The sequence below is a fragment of the Hordeum vulgare genome, chromosome 6H (assembly GCF_904849725.1).
Source record: "Hordeum vulgare subsp. vulgare chromosome 6H, MorexV3_pseudomolecules_assembly, whole genome shotgun sequence".
NCBI lineage: Eukaryota > Viridiplantae > Streptophyta > Magnoliopsida > Poales > Poaceae > Hordeum > Hordeum vulgare.
This window is the reverse complement of record NC_058523.1, coordinates 517,073,202-517,095,085: the sequence shown is the minus strand read 5'-3', so window position 1 is coordinate 517,095,085 and position 21,884 is coordinate 517,073,202.

Below are 21,884 nucleotides of genomic sequence, written 5' to 3'. Positions count from 1 at the left end.
AACAAATTACTGCCGAGCAATTGATAGAACCGCGCAAAGTCGTGACGTCATCTATGGCAATGATTATATCTATAGGTATCACGTCCAAAACAAGTAGACCGATACTTTCTACATCTACTACTATCACTCCAAACGTCGACCGCTATCCAACATGCATCTAGTGTATTAAGTCCAAAAGAACAGAGTAACGCCTTAATCAAGATGACATGATGTAGATGGACAATCTCATATCTACAACAAAGCCCACCCTGTTACCCTTGATGGCAACTACACGATGTGTGCCTTGCTGCCCCTACTGTCACTGGGAAAGGTCACCACACGATAAGAACCCAAAACCAAGCACTTCTCCCATTGCAAGAATCATAGATCTAGTTGGCCAAACAAAACCCAAGACTCGGAGAGACTTACAAGGATATCAAATCATGCATAAAAGAAATCAGCAAAGACTCAAATATATATCATAGTTAATCTGATCACAAATCCACAATTCATTGGATCTCGACAAACACACCGCCAAAGAGGATTACATCGAATAGATCTCCATGAAGATCATGGAGAACTTTGTATTGAATATCCAAGAGAGAGAAGAAGCCATCTAGCTACTAACTACGGACCCGTAGGTCTGAAGTGAACTACTCACGAGTCATTGGAGAGGCGATGATGTTGATGTAGAAGCCCTCCAACTCCAAAGTCCCCTCCGGCAGGGCACTGGGAAGGGTCTCCAGATGAGATCTCGCGGAAACGGAAGCTTGCGGCGGCGGAAAAGTAGTTTCGTGGATCCCTTTATTTTTTCCTGTATTTTAGGGAATATATAGGCGAAGGAGCTAGGTCAGGGGCGCGCCAGGGAGGCCACAAGCCTGCCATGTGCCACCCCCTCGTGGCGGCTAGGGGGCTTGTGGGCTCTTTGTAGCCCTCCTGGCTTGGCCCACAAGCCCCCTGATCTTCTTTCGTTTGGGAAAAATTTATTTCGGGGATTTTATTCCGTTTGGACTCCGTTCCAAAATCAGATCTGAAAAGAGCCAAAAACACAGAAAAACAGGAACTCGCACTTGGTACTGAATTAATAAGTTAGTCCCAAAAAAGATATAAAAGGTACATAAAACATCCAAAGATGACAAGATAACAACGTGAAACCATCAAAAATTATAGATACGTTTGAGACGTATCAAGCATCCCCAAGCTTAACTCCTGCTCGTCCTCGAGTAGGGAAGTGATAAAGAATGATTTTTTGATGCTTTCATGCTACCTAGCATAGATGTCCTTTGTAACTCCTCTTATGTGACGTGAATATTCAGATCCATTAGATTCAAAACAATAGTTTGCTATTGACATGGAAAAAATAATAATTCAAGCAAACTAGCAAGGTAATCATGAACTTTCAAAATAACAAGGCCAAAAGAAAGTTATCCCTACAAAATCATATAGTCTGGCTATGCTCTATCATCATTGCACAACGAATTTAAATCATGCACAACCCCGGTATTGGCCAAGTAATTGTTTCACACCTTTACTTTCTCAAACCTTTTCAACTCTCACGCAATACATGAGCGTGATCCATGGTTTTAGGACTATAAGTGGTGTGGAGTGTGGTGGAGGTTGTAAGACAAAAAAAGGAGAAGATGATCACATTAACTAGGCATATCAATGAGCTGTGGAGATGCTCATCAATAGATATCACTGTGAATGAGTAGGGATTGCCATACAAATGATGCACTAGAGCTAAGAGTATGTGAAAGCTCTTAAAGAAAACTAGTGGGTGTGCATCCAACTTGCTTGCTCACGAAGACCTAAGGCAATTTTGAGGAAGCCTATCATTCGAATATACAAGCCAAGTTATATAATGAAAATTTCCCACTAGCTATATGGTGGTGACAAAACGAGAGACTCTCAATCATGAAGATCATGGTGCTTAATATGCACAAGTGTGGAAAAGTGGTAGCATTGTCCCTTCTCTCTTTTTCTCTCATTTTTTTGGTGGGCTCTTTGGCCTCTTTTTTTTGGTGGGCATCTTTGGACTCTTTTATTTCCTCACATGGGACAATGCTCCATCAATGATGATCATCACACTTACAACTCAAAACTTAGAGCAACGATGACTCTATATAGAATGCCTTCGGTAGTGTACCTTGACGATGATCTAGCATGGCATAGACGTTAATGGAAACATCATGCTAGCTATATTACGATCATGCAATGGCAATGTAGATGTGGTGGCACCTGTCATGGTGGTAGTTGCATGGCAATATATCTCGGAATGACTTTGAAAAAGCCATAGTAGGTAGGTATGGTGGCTGTTTTGAGGGAGGCTAATGGTGGGTTTTGTGCACCAGCGAAAGTTGCACGACACTAAGAAGATAGTGATGGTGGAAGGTGAAAGTGCATCTAAACCATGGACTCAACATTAGTCATGAAGAACTCATATACTTGTTGCAAAAGTTTTATTAGTAATCGAAACAAAGCATTCAAGGCATACTACTAGGGGAAGGGTTGGTAGGAGTAAACCATCGCGCGATCCCGACCGCCACTCAAAGGATGACATCATCACATAGCGGTTCACCATACGTGCATGCTACGGGAATCACTAACTTCAACACAAGTATTTCTAGATCCACAACACCTTAGTAGCATGACTTCAATATTACCACAACCACAACTCAAAACTAATTGAGATGAATCAAACTTCTCTAACTATTCAGTGCACATGAAGGTGGAAGTTTTCGTATCCCTTTGGATAAATACCCCTTTTGAGACTACTTTCAAAGCATATATCAACTACCAAGCCACGCACCGCTGTGCTCTAAAATATATAAGTGAAGCACACAGAGCAAAAGTATCTAGCTCAAAAGATATAAGTGAAGCACATGTGAGCTGAATTGTCTACCAAAGGATATAAGTGAAGCTCGATAAAATCACGGTGAGTGCATGTCTCTCTCTCTAGGTGTGCAGCAAGGATGATTGTGACACAACAAAAATAAAAGACTCCTACGATACAAGACGCTCCAAGAAAAAACACATAACATGTGGTGAATAAAAATATAGCCCCAAGTAACGTTACCGATGGATTGAAGACGAGAGAGGGGATGCCTTCCCGGGGCATCCCCAAGCTTAGGCTTTTACGACATTCTTGAATATCTTGGGGTGCCTTGGGCATCCCCAAGCTTGAGCTCCTGCCACTCTTTATATCTTTGTCCATAAGAACTTCACCCAAAACATGAAAACTTCACAACACGAAACTTAAACAGAAACTCGTGATAACATTAGTAGAAGAAAGAAAACCACCACTTCCTTAGGTACTATAGCAAACTTAAATTCTACTTATGTTGATGTTGGGTTACTGTATCTTCAATCTTCCATGGCTAATACGTGTTGGGTAACGTAGCATAAATTCAAAATTTTCCTACGCATATTCAGATCTTCCTATGGAGAGACCAGCAACGAGAGAGGGGTAAGAGCATATTCATACCTTTGAAGATCGCTAAGCGGAAGCATTGCTAGAATGCGGTTGATGGAGTCGTACTAGCGGCGATTCAGATCTCGGTGTGATTCCGATCTAGTGCCGAACTACGGCACCTCCGCGTTCAACACACGTGCAGCCCGGTGACGTCTCCCGCACCTTGATCCAGCAAGGAAGAGGGAGAGGTTGGGGAAGAACTCCAGCAGCACGATGGTGTGGTGTCGATGGAGAGACGAGGTCTCCCGGCAGGGCTTCGCCAAGCACCGGCAGAGAGGAGGAGAAAGAAGGGCACGGCTGCGCCGAGGGAGAGGGAGAAGTCTGTCTCCCATGGGCCAAGACCCCTCTCTATTTATAGGAGGAGGGGGAGGGGCTGCGCCACCCCTAGGGCTCCCTCCCTAGGGGCCGACGACCACCAGATGGGAAAGGGGGGGGGGGCAGTGGCTAGGGTGGGGAGGGGGTGGCGCACCACTTGGTGGGCCTTAGGCCCACCTCGCTTAGGGTTTGCCCCCCCTTTTCTCTCCCCCATGCATTGGGCTGAGTGGGGAGGCGCACCAGCCCACCTAGGGGCTGGTTCCCTTCCCCACTTGGCCCAACTTACCTCCTGGGGTCGTTGCCCCCCTTCGGTGGACCCCCGGGGCCACCTCCGGTGGTCCCGGTGGTCCCGGTACGTTACCGGCGGTGCCCGAAACACTTCCGGTATCCGAAACCATCCGTCCTATATATCAATCTTTACCTCCGGACCATTCCGGAGCTCCTCGTGACGTCCGTGATCTCATTCGGGACTCCGAACAATTTTCGGTAACCTCGTATAACAATTCCCTATAACCCTAGCGTCACCGAACCTTAAGTGTGTAGACCCTACGGGTTCGGGAGACAGGCATACATGACCAAGACACCTCTATGGGCAAACCATCAGCGGGGTCTAGATACCCATGGTGGCTCCCACTTGCTCCACGATGATCTCATCGGATGAATCACGATGTCAAGGATTCAATCAATCCCGTATACAATTCCCTTTGTTTGTCGGTATAGAACTTGCCCGAGATTCGATCGTCGGTATACCAATACCTTGTTCAATCTCGTTATCGGTAAGTCTCTTTACTCGTTCCATAGCACGTCATCGTGTGACTAACTCCTTAGTCACATTGAGCTCATGATGATGTTCTACTGAGTGGGCCCAGAGATACCTCTCCGTCACACGGAGTGACAAATCCCAATCTCGATTCGTACCAACCCAACAGACACTTTCGGAGGTACCCGTAGTGCACCTTTATAGTCACCCAGTTACGTTGTGACGTTCGATACAACCAAAGCACACCTACGGTATCCAGGAGTTGCACAATGTCACGATCGAAGGAAAAGATACTTGACATTAGAAAAGCTTTAGCATACGAACAATACGATCTAGTGCTATGCTTAGGATCGGGTCTTGTCCATCACATCATTCTCCTAATGATGTGATCCCGTTATCAATGACATCTAATGCCCATGATCAGGAAACCATGATCATCTATTGACTAATGAGCTAGCCAACTAGAGGCTTGCTAGGGACACATTGTGATCTATTTATTCACACATGTATTATTGTTTCCTGTTAATACAATTATAGCATGAACAATAGACGATTATCATGAACAAGGAAATATGATAATAACCATTTTATTATTGCCTCTAGGGCATATTTCCAACAGTCTCCCACTTGCACTAGAGTCAATAATCTAGTTACATTGTGATGTATCGAACACCCATAGCATTATGGTGTTGATCATGTTTTGCTCGTGCAAGAGGTTTAGTCAACGGGTCTGCAATATTCAGATCCGTGTGTACTTTACAAATATCTATCACTCCACTCTGGACATGGTCCTGGATGGAGTTGTAGCGGCGTTTGATGTGCTTCGTCTTCCGGTGAACCTGGGCTCCTTGGCTATGGCAATGGCCCCAGTGTTATCACAGAAGAGTGTCATTGGACCCGACGCGCTTGGAACCACTTCGAGGTCGGTGATGAGCTCCTTCATCCAAATTCCTTCATGAGCTGCTTCTGAAGCAGCTATGTACTCCGCTTCACATGTAGATGCTGCCACTACTTCTTGCTTGCTGCTGCACCAGCTCACTGCCCCACCATTCAACACATATACATATCCGGTCCGTGACTTAGAGTCATCCGGATCTGTGTCGAAGCTGGCGTCGACGTTACCCTTTACGACGAGCTCTTCGTCACCTCCATAAACGAGAAACATTTCCTTAGTCCTTTTCAGGTACTTAAGGATATTCTTGACCGCTGTCCAGTGTTCCATACCGGGATCACTTTGGTACCTCCCTACCAAGCTTATGGCAAGGTTTATATCAGGTCTGGTACACAGCATGACATACATTAGAGAGCCCACGGCTGATGCGTAGGGGACATAACTCATCTTCTCTCTATCTGCTGCCATGGTCGGCGACTGAGTCTTACTCAATCTGACACCTTGCAAAACTGGCAAGAACCCTTTCTTTGAGTTTTCCATATTGAACTTCTTCAATATCTTGTCAAGGTATGTACTTTGCGAAAGACCTATGAGGCGTCTTGATGTATCTCTATAGATCTTGATGCCTAATATGTATGCAGCTTCTCCAAGGTCCTTCATTGAAAAACTTTTGCTCAAATAGGCCTTTATGCTCTCCAACATCTCTATACTATTCCTCATCAATGATATGCCATCCACATACAGTATGAGGAAAGCTACAGAGCTCCCACTCACTTTCTTGTACAGACAGGCTTCTCCGTAAACCTGTATGAACCCAAACGCTTTAATCACCTCATTAAAGCAAATGTTCCAACTCCGAGATGCTTGCACCAACCCATAGATGGAGCGCTGGAGCTTGCACACTTTGTTAGCACCCTTAGGGTCGACAAAACCTTCTGGTTGCATCATATACAACTCTTCCTTAAGGTTCCCGTTAAGGAACGCTGTTTTGACGTCCATTTGCCAAATTTCATAATCATAAAAGGCGGCAATTGCTAACATCATTCGGACTGATTTCAGCTTCGCTACGGGAGAGAAAGTCTCTTCATAGTCAACTCCTTGAATTTGTCGAAAATCCTTTGCGACAAGTCGAGCTTTGTAAACGGTTACATTACCGTTTGCATCAGTCTTCTTCTTGAAGATCCATTTATTTTCTATGGCTCGCTGGTCATCGGGCAAGTCCACCAAAGTCCATACTTTGTTCTCATACATGGATCCTATCTCGGATTTCATAGACTCAAGCCATTTGTTGGAATCCGGGCCCGCCATCGCTTCTTCATAGTTCGAAGGTTCACCGTTGTCTAACAACATGATTTCCATCACAGGGTTGCCGTACCACTCTGGTGCGGAGCATGCCCTTGTGGACCTTCGTGGTTCAGTAGTAACTTGATCCGAAGCTTCATGATCATCATCATTAACTTCCTCTTTAGTTGGTGTAGGCGCCACAGGAACAGCTTCCCGCGTTGCGCTACTATCCTGTTCGAGAGGGGGTGTAATTACCTCATCAAGTTCTACCTTCCTCCCACTTACTTCTTTCGAGAGAAACTCTTTCTCTAGAAAGGATCCGTTCTTGGCAACAAAGGTTTTACCTTCGGATCTAAGATAGAAGGTATATCCAATAGTTTCCTTAGGGTATCCTATGAATACACATTTCTCCGCTTTGGGTTCGAGCTTTTCTGGTTGAAGTTTCTTCACATAAGCATCGCAGCCCCAAACTTTAAGAAACGATAACTTAGGTTTATTGCCAAACCATAGTTCATACGGTGTCATCTCAACGGATTTAGACGGTGCCTTATTTAAAGTGAATACTGCAGTTTCTAATGCGTATCCCCAAAATGATAGCGGTAAGTCGGTAAGAGACATCACATATCGTACCATATCTAATAAAGTGCGATTACGATGTTCAGACACTCCGTTGCGTTGCGTTGTGCCATGCGGTGTCAGTTGTGAAACGATTCCACACTTCCTTAGGTGTGTGCCAAACTCGTGACTCAAATATTCTCCTCCACGATCAGATCGTAGACACTTGATTTTTCTGTCTCGTTGATTCTCGACCTCACTCTAAAATTCCTTGAACTTTTCAAATGTCTCAGATTTGTGCTTCATCAAGTAGATATACCCATACCTACTCAAATCATCGGTGAGGGTGAGAACATAAAGATAGCCACCGCGAGCTTCAACGTTCATTGGACCACACACATTAGTATGTATTATTTCCAATAAGTCGGTTGCTCTCTCCATTATACCTGAGAATGGAGTCTTAGTCATCTTGCCCATGAGGCACGGTTCGCATGTGTCAAATGATTCAAAATGAAGAGACTCTAATAGTCCATCAGTATGGAGCTTCTTCATGCGCTTAACGCCGATATGACCAAGGCGGGAGTGCCACAAGTATGTGGGACTATCATTATCAACTTTACATCTTTTGGTACTCACAATATGAATATGTGTAACATCACGATCGAGATTCATCAAGAATAAACCATTCACCAGCGGAGCATGACCATAAAACATATCACTCATATAAATAGAACAACCATTATTCTTTGACTTAAATGAGTAGCCGTCTTGCATTAAGCAAGACCCTGATACAATGTTCATTCTTAAAGCTGGTACTAAATAACAATTATTAAGGTTTAAGACTAATCTCGACGGTAGATGTAGAGGTAGCGTGCCGACGGCGATCACATCGACCTTTGAACCATTCCCGACGCGCATCATCACCTCGTCCTAGGCCATTCTCCGCTTATTCCGCAGTTCCTGCTTTGAGTTGCAAATGTGAGCAACAACACCGGTATCAAATACCCAGGAGCTACTATGAGCGCTGGTAAGGTACACATCAATAACATGTATATCACATATACCTTTAACATTGCCGACCTTCTTGTCCGCTAAGTATTTGGGGCAGTTCCTGTTCCAGTGACCCTTTCCCTTGCAATAGAAGCACTCAGTCTCAGGCTTGGGTCCATTCTTTTTCTTCTTCCCGGCATCTGGCTTACCGGGCGCGGCAACAACTTTGCCGTCTTTCTTGAAGTTCTTCTTACCCTTGCCTTTCTTGAAACTAGTGGTCTTGTTGACCATCAACACTTGATGCTCTTTCTTGATTTCTACTTCTGCATACTTGAGCATCGAGTACAACTCGGGAATGGTCTTCTCCATCCCTTGCATGTTGTACTTAAGCACAAAGCCTTTGTAGCTTGGTGGGAGAGACTGGAGGATTCTGTCAATTATAGCATCATCCGGAAGTTCGACTCCAAGTGAAGTCAGACGACCGTGTAACCCAGACATTTTGAGTATGTGCTCACTAACAGAAATGTTCTCCTCCATCTTACAGCTAAAGAACTTGTCGGAGACTTCATATCTCTCGACATGGGCATGAGCTTGAAAAACTAGCTTCAGCTCCTGGAACATCTCATATGCTCCGTGTTGCTCAAAACGCCTTTGGAGCCCCGTTTCTAAACTGTATAACATGCCACACCTAACCAAAGAGTAGTCATCACTCCGCGTTTGCCAGACGTTCAGAATGTCCTGGGCTGCTGTGGGAGCGGGAGGGTCACTTAGCAGCGCATCAAGGACATAAGCCTTTTTAGCTGCTTCAAGGATGAGCTTCAAGTTGCGAACCCAGTCCGCATAGTTGCTACCATCATCTCTGAGCTTGTTTTTCTCTAGGAATGCATTGAAATTGAGGTTGACGTTGGCCATCTACAATATTTATAAAGACAAACCTTTTAGACCAAGTTCATGACAATTAAGTTCATTTAATCAAATTAAGTATGAACTCCCACTTAAATCGGCATCCCTCTAGTCATCTAAGTGATACATGATCCATGTTGACTAACCCGTGTCCGATCATCACGTGAGACGGACTAGTCACCATGGTGAGCAACTTCATGCTGATCGTATTCAACCATACGACTCATGTTCGACCTTTCGGTCTCTTGTATTCGAGGTCATGTCTGTACATGCTAAGCTCGTCGAGTCAACCTAGGTGTTTCGCGTGTGTAAATCTGGCTTACACCCATTGTATGCGAACGTTAGAATCTATCACACCCGATCATCACGTGGTGCTTCGAGACAACGAACCTTCGCAACGGTGCATACTTAGGGGAATACGTTCTCGAAATTTTAAGAGGGATCATCTTATTATGCTACCGTCGTTCTAAGCAATAAGATGTAAAACATGATAAACATCACAATGCAATCATATAGTGACATGATATGGCCATTATCATCTTCGCCCTTTCGATCTCCATCTTCAGGCATCGCATGATCATCATCGTCACCGGCATGACACCATGATCTCCATCATCGTGTCTTCGTGAAGTCGTCACACCAACTACTACTATCACTACTACTATAGCTAACCGTTAGCAATGAAGTAAAAGTAGTAAGCACATGGCGTTGCATCTCATACAATAAATTAAGACAACTCCTATGGCTCCTGCCGGTTATCATACTCATCGACATGCAAGTCGTGAAACCTATTACAATAACATGATCATCTCATACATCATACATGCAACATCACAACTTTGGCCATATCACATCACATGTCAAACCCTGCAAAAACAAGTTAGACGTCCTCTAATTGTTGTTGCAAGTTTTACGTGGCTGATTTTGGTTTCTAGCAAGAATGCCTTCTTACCTAAATGACAGCCACAATGATGATATGACAAAGCTATTTATCCTTCATAAGGACCCTTTTCATCAAATCCAATCCGACTAGAGTTGGAGAGACAGACACCCGCTAGCCACCTTTATGCACGGTGTGCATGTCTGTTGGTGGAACCAGTCTCACGTAAGCGTACGTGTAAAGTCGGTCCGGTCCGCTTCATCCCACAATACCGCCGGAAAAGAATAAGACTAGTATCGGCAAGCAAATTGACAAATCATCGCCCACAACTTTTGTGTTCTACTCGTGCATAGAATCTACGCATAGAAAACCTGGCTCGGATGCCACTGTTGGGTAACCTAGCATAAATTCAAAATTTTCCTACGCATATTCAGATCTTCCTATGGAGAGACCAGCAACGAGAGAGGGGTAAGAGCATCTTCATACCTTTGAAGATTGCTAAGCGGAAGCGTTGCTAGAACGCGGTTGATGGAGTCGTACTCGCGGCGATTCAGATCGCGGTGTGATTCCGATCTAGTGCCGAACTACGGCACCTCCACGTTCAACACACGTGCAACCCGGTGACGTCTCTCGCACCTTGATCCAGCAAGGAGGTGGGAGAGGTTGGGGAAGAACTCCAGCAGCATGACGGCGTGGTGTCGATGGAGAGACGAGGTCTCCCGGCAGGGCTTCGCCAAGCACCGGCAGAGAGGAGGAGAAAGAAGGGCAGGGCTACGCCAAGGGAGAGGGAGAAGTCTGTCTCCCAAGGGCCAAAACCACTCTCTATTTATAGGAGGAGGGGGAGGGGCTGCGCCACCCCTAGGGTTCCCTCCCTAGGGGCCGGCGGCCACCAGATGGGAAAGGGGGCGGCGGCTAGGGTGGGGAGGGGGTGGCGCACCACCTGGTGGGCCTTAGGCCCACCTGGCTTAGGGTTTGCCCCCCCTTTTCTCTCTCCCATGCATTGGGCTGAGTGGGGAGGCGCACCAGCCCACCTAGGGGCTGGTTCCCTTCCCCACTTGGCCCACCTTACCTCCCGGGTTCGTTGCCCCCCTTCGTTGGACCCCCGGGGCCACCTCCGGTGGTCCCGGTGGTCCCGGTACGTTACCGGTGATGCCCGAAACACTTCCGGTATCCGAAACCATGCGTACTATATATCAATCTTTACCTCCGGGCCATTCCAGAGCTCCCCGTGACGTCCGGGATCTCATCGGGGACTCCGAACAATTTTCGCTAACCTCGTATAACAATTCCCTATAACCTTAGCATCACCGAACCTTAAGTGTGTTGACCCTACGGGTTCGGGAGACAGGCAGACATGACAGAGACACCTCTCTGGCCAATAACCATCAGCAGGGTCTGGATACCCATGGTGGCTCCCACTTGCTCCACGATGATCTCATCGGCTGAACCACGATGTCAAGGATTCAATCAATCCCGTATACAATTCCCTTTGTTTGTCGGTATAGAACTTGCCCGAGATTCGATCGTCGGTATACCAATACCTTGTTCAATCTCATTACCGGTAAGCATCTTTACTCGTTCCGCAGCACGTCATCGTGTGACTAACTCCTTATTCACATTGAGCTCATGATGAGGTTCTACCGAGTGGGCCCAGAGATACCTCTCCGTCACACGGAGTGACAAATCCCGATCTCGATTCGTACCAACCCAACACACACTTTCGGAGGTACCCGTAGTGCACCTTTATAGTCACCCAGTTACGTTGTGACGTTTGATACACCCAAAGCACTCCTACGGTATCCGGGAGGTGCACAATCTCACGATCGAAGGAAAAGATACTTGACATTAGAAAAGCTTTAGCATACGAACAATACGATCTAGTGCTATGCTTAGGATTGGGTCTTGTCCATCACATCATTCTCCTAATGATGTGATCCCATTATCAATGACATCTAATGCCCATGATCAGGAAACCATGATCATCTATTGACTAACGAGCTAGCCAAATAGAGGCTTGCTAGGGACACATTGTGATCTATTTATTCGCACATGTATTACAGTTTCCTGTTAAGACAATTATAGCATGAACAATAGACGATTATCATGAACAAGGAAATATGATAATAACCATTTTATTATTGCCTCTAGGGCATATTTCCAACAATACCCCCGATACTATCAATAGTTTCATCAAAATAAGCAACCAACACAACAAAAACAGAATCTGTTAACAGCAGACCAGTCTGTAGCAATCTGTATATTTTGCATACTTCTGGTACTTCAAAACTTCTTAACAATTACGACAGTATGAAGAATTTGCGTAGCAATCAGCAGCAAAAAGAATCAACTCAAAGTCTCTTACAGAAAAAAAATGAAAATTCTTTTCATGAGCAGAAAGTCTGTGTCTTTTCCAGCATGACCAAACGATCATCCCTAAGACTAATCATAACGGTTTTGCTTGGCAGAAACGCAAAAAGAAACACAAAAAACACAATCATAACAGAATTATGAAAGTGTGGAAAACACAAAACAGAAAGAAAAAAGATAGATTCGTTGGGTTGCCTCCCAAGAAGCGCTATTGTTTAACGCCCTTAGCTAGGCATTGATAAATCAATGATGCTCACACAAAAGACAAGAATTGAAGCACAACGAGAGCATCGTGAAGCATGTGAAAATCACATCTAAGTCTAACATACTTCCTATGCATAGGCATTTCATAGGAAAACAGATTGTCAAGACAACCAATAGTTGCCATATGCAAGGAAGAAGAAAGAGACAATAGCAATCTCCACACAACGAGAGGTAATTTGGTAACATGAAAGTTTCTACCACAATATTTTCCTCTCTCATAATAATTACACGTGGGATCATATTCGAATTCAACAATGTAACTATCACATAGGATATTCTTTTCATGATCCACATGCATGCAAAGTTGACGCTCTTCAAAAATAGTGGGATTATCATCAAATAAAGTCATGACTTCTCCAATCCCACTTTCAATAATATTGCAAATATCATAATCATCATGGGGATTGAAAAATTTTTCAAGATCATAAGAAAGATCATCACACCAATCATGATTATTGCAACAAGTAGGGGACATAGCAAAACTAGCATCCCCAAGCTTAGGGTTTTGCATATTTTTAGCAGGATTGTCACTAATAGGATTTATAGTGAAACCATTGCAATCATGCTTTTCATTCAAGGAGCCCTCGTGAATCACTTCATAAGTTTCTTCATCATGATTTTTAGATTCACGCATCTCAAGCAAAACTCCATAAAGATAGTGTAGCGACCCGACTCAAGACGAGTCAAGCCTCTGTGTATCTGTGCCATCCCTGGATCAGTATGTTGGCACACACAGCACATCAATGTATATATCAAAGTGCAATCACATGGAAATAGCGTAAAACTGATATATACCTTAAATATCTCAACCGAAGCAGTCAAGGGAGTGGAGTCCCAATAAACACCAACGACAAGTTGAGTGTAGACCGTAACCCTGAATCGTACTCTTACTCGTCGAAGAAAAATATCTGCAACATAAGACGTTGCAGCCGTGTAGGTCAGCATATTGAATATGCCGGCAAGTCACATATGAGAGAGGGTAAAATATCATCTATACTATATGCATATATGGCAGGTGGTCTTGTAAGTTTTAGCGTAAAGCAAATTTTCTCCTACATCAAGAGGGGGTTAAAAGCAAAATGTTTACTACGTTGTTTGTTGTTAACGAGATGGTTCCGCCAACCAATTCTCGTACCCGAGTTGTCAATAATACCCACATCAATATTATTATTTGTGTTGAGAATTTCAGATAACTTCAGTTCCTTTGTCTGAAGTTGTCCATGACCGTGGACACGGCTAATCGATTAGGTTTGAGTACTCTGCAGAGTTTTGCACACGTTCCCCACAAGATTTGATCGCCTCCGTGTATGTCCTCGCACTTCAGGGTGTTTGAAGACCGGATGATCAAAACATGGTCTTTCAACGGGTCCCTCTGAATCCCTGTCGGTGCCCATCCAATCCTACCGTTCTTCTACATCTGCTAGCACCGCCTGTCCAGAGTCGCCGCGTTGTCCAACCAAGCCAGAGCCCATAATGACTTGTGGCTGTGCAGGTAAGCCTTGGGTCTTCTTCGCTCAAAATATTTCAGAAATGCCTCACATTTTGGAGGGTCATTTTCCTCCGCTCTTTCTTGCGTGCAAGAATTTTGTCGGGGCATTTTCTCGGGGAAGAAAAAATAGAAATCAAGGGCAACTATTTTGAAAGGATTCAAATGCAAACTCCGTTCAAATTCTTTATAGTTGAAGAAGTCACGTCATCTTCTCTCTTTGCTTTTAAAAGATTGAATTTGAATTTATCGGAGAAGGGTAAAGTCATTTTATTCCCTCTCATTCAAAAGTTTTGAAAGGTTTCAAATTTCACTCAAGTTTCAATCACTCAAGCAAACAAACAAACAATATAATAATTATATTAACATTCCAAAATTTGGGATGTCACCTACCACACTTAAAATGAATCTCGTCGTCGAGATTCGAAGAGGCTAGAAAGAAAGGTTAGGGTTTGGGGGTCTTCTAACAAATCCAACTTCCGGCAAAGTGGGATGCTACCACACTTAAAATGAAGATTACTGGTCCCTCAAAATGTTTTAACGATCCTCGGGGGTTTTGGCAACTGACTTCGCACAGTCTTCATATTAAATCCTTTGGTGATGCTCTCCCGTTATATTCATAATGTTTCCATCAAAATCGAGGGTTGTTCTGTGGATATAAGCTTCTTCCGTTACTGGGTCTTCTTAACTGACAGTCTCGTGGTCAATTCTAAATAACATATCGATGGTCCTCATGGTGGTCTACCATTTGTGGTTATCCTGCAGAGAGAGGGGTCTTGGTTTCATTCTCACCGTAAAATTTCCTACGCGTGACAACAAATGCCATGTACATGGGGCGTTCATCATACCATTCTAAGGCTTAAACAAAAGCTTCAAAGAACGTCGTCTCTCACTATGGGTAAGTCTCTCAAATTTACCATTCCAAATAGCAATAGAATGATAATAGTAAGTCGTCATGGTGGCCAAGCCATGTCACACTGAAATCATTACCTTGTATAAGGCTTAGTGAATCTCGTATTCTAACACTTGGGCATCCTCACAAGCATTACAGAATTTCTCTTGTCCACGAACGAAGTTTGGATAATCCATTGGTTCTGCAAGCTGAACAAAACATCTATCGTATCTTCACAACTCTCTGGCTTTCGTATGTTCCTAAGAAAACGTTTGCCGATCCATCATAGTTTCTTCCAAGTTTCTTTCTTCATAAAGGTGGTGCTAGATCCGTATTAGTCCCGGGGTCTGTGGGTTTTCAGGCATACTTGGAATTACTCCGCCTTTAAATTCCATAGTGTTTCATTTCATCATACTCTTGGGGTAACCATCATAAAAATAGTCCTCAGACTTATTTTTGGTACACACTCCACTCTGTGGGATACTTTCCATTGGTGTGTTTACCATGAAAATGTATTGGTTCATCCATAAATCATACTCATTTCATAATCAATCCTTTATTACATCCTTAATTTCTCCTCAAAAATTCCAATTCTAAAGTACTCTATTACAAATGCTGCCATCCACATTGTTCGGTATGGTCGAGCATTTCTGCCAACTTTATTCATCTGCCTCTCTTGGAGGTACTTTAGTTCCACTCGAACTTTCCGAGGTGCTCCTTGAAATCATCCATCTTTTTCTTCATCATGGTGGCCATTAGCTTCATCTCCATCATCTTCGCATGCACTTCACTCAAGTATTCCTAGGTATGACGGAGTCTTGCTTCAAGTATTTATCCAATATGACGTATGGCTTCCATGGCAGCTTCACGAACAACATCAAAGAAGGTTGCTCGTGGTACACGTGAAATGAAAAAGTATTGCCCCATAGTCTTTGGACAAACTCCTTTCACATGGTGGAGGTGTACTTCCACATACCAAAGTTCTACTCCACTTTCCATAAATGGGTAGCCTTTGTAGACTGCATCTCCTTCAAGATGAATGTGCTTCATCATGTCCTTCAGGATTTTCGGGTAATCATGCTCACTGGTCAGGGTCATGATTGTTTCTGGGCCCTTGAGGAATGACTCGTAGAGAGTTGTCATCTGCAGGTGTTAGTAAATAGGTACTCAGGGGAATGTATGTGTCTCCTTGGTAATCATGGTACATTCCTACTCAGTGGATCCTGTGTGTTTACCAATTACTACCACACTAAAAATGAATTGTACTCATGCCTGCATAGACCATATTTTCTCTTATCCTCATAAACTGTTCAGAGATCTTTGCTTGTAGAGAAACAACGCATACAGTTTCAACATAGGCAATCCTGAGACAATAAATTCCATTTATTCATGATGTTATTACAATCTCAGGGATTTCTATTACAAAAAATTTCACTCCATGATCTCTTGAAAAACAAGAGTTCTTCATATAACACTAATTGCCCCGGTCAAAACTTAACTACTCCTTTTTAGCTTTCTTCCTTTGTGGACAATCGCTAGCAAAATGTCCTACTTCCTTGCAACGAAAGCAAATGAGTTCTGACAAGTCTCGAGGCGTCTTAGTGTTTGCTTTTGCTCCTTGGATTTTCGGCTTCCTTCCGGAGCACATGTATTTGTGGTGGCCAAATTCCATACACTTGTAACATTTGACATGATTCAGGTCTATGTCTGCAGAGATTTGGCTCTTCCGAGGGTACTTTTTCTTCTTGCCGGACTCCTTTATTTTGGCCAATTCTTCTATTTCATGTGGATCAAACTCCACTTCTTCCGTCGGGAAGTTTCCCAGATACTCTTGGCTTTCCTTCGTGCAATCCTGTGAATAATGTCCTTCTTATCCACATGAGTCGTATGCATTGGAGAAGAATCTGGTCAGACCTTGTCCATCAGGGTCTTCAATATTTTCGTTCATCACCGGCTCTTCTAGAGTCTTCTTCTTGAGTGTTTCCTTCACTGCATCTTTCTGCTGCTTGACAACTTGTTGCACCTTGGGGTAAATGTGACACTGAGCTGGGTAGTGGGTGGTTCCTTCACAAAGGAAACAAGTCACCTGACTACTTGGGCACTCCTCAGCTGGGTGATTTTCTTCACAATTAGTGCATCCATCCTTGTGTTCTTCCTGGGTGTGTCCTATTTCTCCACAGATCTTGCATGCACAAGTCTTCTCCTTCGGATTATCATAGCACTTCTGAATAAGTCAGGATCTTAACAGAGTGTTCTTGAATTCGTCCCAAGTTTTTGCTCCACTAAATCCTTGTATGGCATGGTGCATTTTCCACCAGATAGCAGCACTTTGGGTAAAGTACTGAAGAGCGTGTTCCACTTCATACTTTCTTGAGATCAAGTTGCTCCCGAAGTGGTTCTCCATGTTTTGAATCCATATATCAGCCTCCAGCTAGGTCATTGGTCCAGAGACTACAAGTCCAGCTTCATACTCCATCTGGTAGGGTTGAGGTTTTGGGGATGAGACGGGTAAGAGAGGGAGGGAGATACACACAATACAAACAATATTTTTGAGAATAGGCTTTCTTTGTGGCCATCGAAAAACACACACCAATGACGGCTCACAAATCATCGTAACTACCGTGGGTATATAACAGGGGTTTGGACTTCTAATGGTCATATAAATATTCAAACGCTTCAGGGTCTTCGAATTCTTCGGGTCTTGAGAGTCTTCAATTGGTGCAGCTTCAACTCTTCAAATGCATGATGAAATCCTCTTTACTTTGAAGTGGGACTGAGTTGATCCTTCATGTGGTCAAAGGGGTAAGGGTATTGTCTAACTATTTGAGGTGAGAGGGAACATTCGATGAAATTAGAAGAGATGAGAAGTAAAAGGTGTTGTTGAAAATAAGATTTTTGAGAGGTCCTATCATAAGAATTTTTCAGTTTCTAGGGTCACGTCCTACAGTCAACATGTGCTCTGATACCATTTCTGTAGCGACCCGACTCAAGACGAGTCAAGCCTCTGTGTATCTGTGCCATCCCTGGATCAGTATGCTGGCACACACAGTACATCAATGTATATATCAAAGTGCAATCACATGGAAATAGCGTAAAACTGATATATACCTTAAATATCTCAGCGGAAGCAGTCAAGGGAGTGGAGTCCCAATAAACACCAACGGCAAGTTGAGTGTAGACCGTAACCCTGAATCGTACTCTTACTCGTCGAAGAAAAATATCTGCAACATAAGATGTTGCAGCCGTGTAGGTCAACATATTGAATATGCCGGCAAGTCACATATGAGAGGGGGTAAAATATCATCTATACTATATGCATATATGACAGGTGGTGTTGTAAGTTTTAGTGTAAAGCAAATTTTCTCCTACATCAAGAGGGGGTTAAAAGCAAAATGTTTACTACGTTGTTTGTTGTTAACGAGATGGTTCCGCCAACCAATTCTCGTACCCGAGTTGTCAATAATACCCACATCAATATTATTATTTGTGTTGAGAATTTCAGATAACTTCAGTTCCTTTGGCTCAAGTTTTCCATGACCGTGGACACGGCTAATCGATTAGGTTTGAGTACTCTGCAGAGTTTTGCACACGTTCCCCACAAGATTTGATCGCCTCCGTGTATGTCCTCGCACTTCAGGGTGTTTGAAGATCGGATGATCAAAACATGGTCTTTCAACGGGTCCTTCTGAATCCCTGTCGGTCCCATCCAATCCTACCGTTCTTCTACATCTGCTAGCACCGCGTGTCTAGAGTCGCCGCGTTGTCCAACCAAGCCAGAGCCCATAATGACTTGTGGCTGTGCAGGTAAGCCTTGGGTCTTGAAAATATCCGTCCGTCTCTTTCAGCTTGGGTGAGGCTTTCCGCAGGATGTCGTGGCCGTCTCCAGCATCCCGGGTCATCCACTTGTTTCTCCAGGGAGCCGATCAACCGTCCTTCACCCAGAGTTGCATTGCATCACGAGGTCTTGAAAAGTCTTGACTTAACCGGTCTTGGTTATTAAATTATTCTCGCATCACTCGTGATAAACTCTCAACCAGAATCCCGTCTACTCAAGCATAGCAACATGAAATTTGTCGTCCCGGGCCAGGTAACGGGGTTGTTGGGTGCCTACCACATGATACTACAATATGTAACCATAATTTCCAAGTACCTAGTCAGCATGCAATTGGGCATAGGATGGTAGAACTACGACGCATAAAACATAGGTGATACATGATCAAATGACTTGCCTGGTGATGTTGACGAAGAAGAATTTCTCGAGAAATAACTTGATAGACTACTCGTCACTCTCCGATTAAATCTATATAACAAACATATCATTCACATAGGCACTCATACTAGCAATCATTCTAGCAATCAAAACAAAAGAGAGAGCGAATAGGAATCCGAAGGAAACTTCAAATAAGACTAGGGAGTCTTCTACTACATCAAACACTAAATAGTTTTTGTCCAACAGAAAATAATAACAAGGAACTAAGATATAAATTTAACTAAGATAAAATAGAGTATTTTTCACAAAACTTTTTAAAAGTATTTCCAAACGGGATTTGAAACAGTGGAGAAACCAATTGCAAGTTATTAGAGAACTAGAATTGATTTCATGATAACATATAAAAATAAAAATCAAAACTTGTTGCAAACCTACTGTTAACTAACAGAAACAAAACATAATCTTTCTGAAATATAAAAGAAAATAATTTAAAAACAATTATAGAAAAGGAATTAGCCTAATCCTAAAAGAGGTGAAACAGAAATTGTTTCACAAGAAACTATGAGCTAAAATACTCAAACAAATCTGAAATTTCTACCACTGATAAATAAGATCACTAGTGATCAGTAGAAAAACGAATCAAATTAAAAGCTATTTTTAAACTCCTGGAATAGGCAAAACAAGGTTTAAACTAAATCAGATCTAATTCAAATTTGAAAATTTCAAACATAGACAAATTATATGTTTTTAAAAACTACAGAAAACTTGTGATATACTGGAAAATGAATCAACCTTGATCTCTAGATCAAAAGTTATGATGATAACAAGATTGAAACTTTCTCTGTTTTGGGAATTAATACGGAAAAAGAAAAAAACTGATTTGTGAACGGGGTTCCACGTGGCATCTTCTGGTTGGCCTAGGTGGTGTGTGCTGCGGGGATAACTAGCAAACGGTCGATACTTAAGTAAAACCTTCCAGCTAAATCATAAGTGAAGTAAAACCGGCTTGGTTCTTAACTAAAAACCGAACAGTTATCTCGATCTAATCTACCGCGTTGATCTTAAATCGAACGGCTAAGGGAGGTGGGGGAGAGTGCTCACCGTGGGGAGTTGCTGGTGCTTCTTCTTCGGCGAGACAAAGAAGGTGCGGTGTCCGGCGGCGGCCGAGGTGACGGGGACGTTGCGGAGGAGCTCCGGCGTCCTAGGGGAGCGACGGCGAGGCGGGAGATGGTCGGGGGCATCGTGCTCGAGCTCCTCGAGTTCCTGGTGGCGTCTAACTTCGGCGAGGTGAGGAGCGGCAGCGTGGAGCGGCGAGGGGGCTGTCTAAGGGGAAAAATGGAGCGCGGTGGACGAGGGGAACTCGATGGTGGTCTCGGTTGGGGCGGGGAGGCGGCGGTGGCGCGGTAGGGTGGCGAGGGTGGTTCTACTGGAGCTTGGCTCCAGCGAGGGAAGGGCAGGGCGAGGCGGCGTGGGGAGGAGGGGCCGAGGGGGGGGGGGGGCTGGAGGCGGCTTAAATAGGGGAGGGGGGGATGAGGGAAAGGAAGGGGAGGGGAAAATCGGGAGGGATCCCGTGGATCAGGGGGATGGCAGGAGGTGCGCCATGAAAAGGCGGCGTGGGGCTGGGAAGGAAAGAGTCACGTGGGGAAGAAGGAATGAAGGAAGAAGAAAGAAGGAAGAAAAAAAAAGAAAGGAAAGAAAAGAAAGAGAAAGGAGAGAAAAAAAATAAAGAAAGGAAGGGGTGCGCTGGAGGTGCTGGTCTCGGTTTGCCAGGGACTCTCCCAGCGATGGGGGGATCTGCCCAAGAAAATCTCCCGATTTGTTTTTTTTCTTCTTTTTTTAAACAGCAAGAGAAGAAATAAAAGGAAATAATTTATATGGAGTATTATATACCAAATCGATCAGAAAAATATTTCCTAATTGATTATCGTTTTTCCAAAACCAAAATAAAAACTTAAAAAAAATGTTTTTTCAGAAAAATCCCTAAGGCTTTATTTTCTTTTTGGCAATTAATTTCTCCATAAAACTTGGGTCTTCTTGGCTCAAAATATTTTAGAAATGCCTCACATTTTGGAGGGTCATTTTCCTCCGCTCTTTCTTGCGTGCAAGAATTTTGTCGGGGCATTTTTTCGGGGAAGAGAAAATAGAAAGCAAGGATAACTATTTTGAAAGGATTCAAATGCAAACTCCATTCAAATTCTTTATAGTTGAAGAAATCACGTCATCTTCTCTCTTTTCTTTTAAAAGATTGAATTTGAATTTACCGGAGAAGGGTAAAGTCATTTTATTCCCTCTCATTCAAAAGTTTTGAAAGGTTTCAAATTTCACTCAAGTTTCAGTCACTCAAGCAAACAAACAATATAATAATTATATTAACATTCCAAAATTTGGGATGTTACAGATAGTCAAGTGCCCTCAACTCACGAGCAATTGGATCAACATAATTGGACTCTTAAAGAGATTAGCAAGTGGATGAGGATCCATATCACTAGATTTTCAGCAAGCGAAGATGCAAGCATATTGAAGGCACATAGCACACAGGCAACGGAAAGGCAAACGAGAGAAAAGGGCGAACGAAAAAGGCAAACGAAAAAGGCAAATGAAAACGGCAAATGTGAAGTGGGGGAGAGGAAAACGA